The sequence below is a fragment of the Belonocnema kinseyi genome, chromosome 3, assembly GCF_010883055.1.
Source record: "Belonocnema kinseyi isolate 2016_QV_RU_SX_M_011 chromosome 3, B_treatae_v1, whole genome shotgun sequence".
Taxonomy (NCBI): Eukaryota; Metazoa; Arthropoda; class Insecta; order Hymenoptera; family Cynipidae; genus Belonocnema; species Belonocnema kinseyi.
The window spans coordinates 13,983,224-13,984,763 of record NC_046659.1 but is presented as its reverse complement, the minus strand read 5'-3'; positions in this window follow the sequence as shown (position 1 = coordinate 13,984,763).

The following is a 1,540-nucleotide window of genomic DNA, read 5'->3' as shown; positions in this document are numbered from 1 at the left end:
TGAGGAATTTTGAGTGGGGCGAGAAGGAGGAGTCTGTACTATGGGCAATTTGGAGTGGGGGAGAGGGAGGGGTCTGTGTTATGGGGAATTTGGAGTGGGCGAAATCCGCCATGACAGGTACAATGGGGAATTCAGAGTGGCGGGAAATCCACCATCATATCAAATTTTCAAAAAAAATTTTGAATTTTAAAATTTTGAATTTTTTTTTTGAATTTCAAAATTTTTAAAATTCTTTGAATTTTAAGATTATACTAGTTTTAAAAAACTTTATCAACTAAAGTAATTTTCAAAATTTTCCAATTTAAAGAATTTTTAAATTTGAATAATTATCAAAAAACCTTATCAAGTTTACCAATTTTTGAAAATTTTCCTATTTTTAATTTTTTTTTTAATTTCAAAATTTTACTTATTTTCAAAAAACCTAATCCACGTTGCTAACTTTCAAAATTATATTATTTTTTAAAACTTGTAGTGATTCTTTCAAAAATGTTTCTAACTTTATTTTTTAAAAGAAATTTTAATAAATAGTTAAAGATAAAAGGACAGGTGATTTAGTTAAAACGTATTTTTCCTGGTTACATCTGTTTTTATTTTATTTTTATTAAACAATTACGTGTATGTTCTTAATTCTAGCGATATAAATATATGTACTAACATAAAATGTAATTACTCTGTTATCAAGTATTTTACTGTTGCTGCGACATAGGATGCATACATACTAGTTATTTCCAAAAACTCTAAATGAAAGTATAAATCAACAAATGATTTTGGCAATTGTTGTTTAATTTGTTCGCTGAAATATTCGAATTTAACAGCAATAATCTGGCGAATAAGCATTTCACTAGGAGTTTGAACGCTCTCTGTCAAAATGTACTTATGTGTCTCATCTATTAGGAGATCTAAACACTTTTCGATATCAGCAACATGCCTTTGTAGTCTTCGTAAACATAGTTCTGTAAAATATTGACGTAATCTCTCTTTCCTACAGCAAGGTTTGAGTTTAAAAGGTACCGGGAATTTTTTACACTTGGTCGTAAATTTGTTTCTTTGTCTACATACAGAATAACCCAATGGATTGTGAAGTGGAAATCAGCGTGTCCTTATAAAAACTTGGCAACGAACCACTTTGAACCCCATCACGGTAATCAACTGTCGAAGTTGCGACTAGGTGTACCTGTCGTTTCGGTAAATCTTTACGATTTTGACAGGTTTTTTCACAATTTCCTGGAAATTCTACTAATATCAAGGGGGGTCTGGAGTATTCTAGAAGAATGGGGGTGGGTAATGGGGTAGGGATGTATTTTTGTCTTCCATAAATACTGGTGATCGTCACGTAGATGGTCAGTTTTGTTTCATGATGTCACACTCGAAGGAACTCCGCACCGTGCTGGAACTTGTGTCGGAAAACATAGAAAAACGCGAGTTATTAAAAATATTAAAGTATTCGCGACGAAAACTACCACCGCGGGCTGAGAGGCGCTTGTGTCGCTGAAACAATATGGCCGTCATAACCGTACACGGTGCTATGTGTTTATACGGG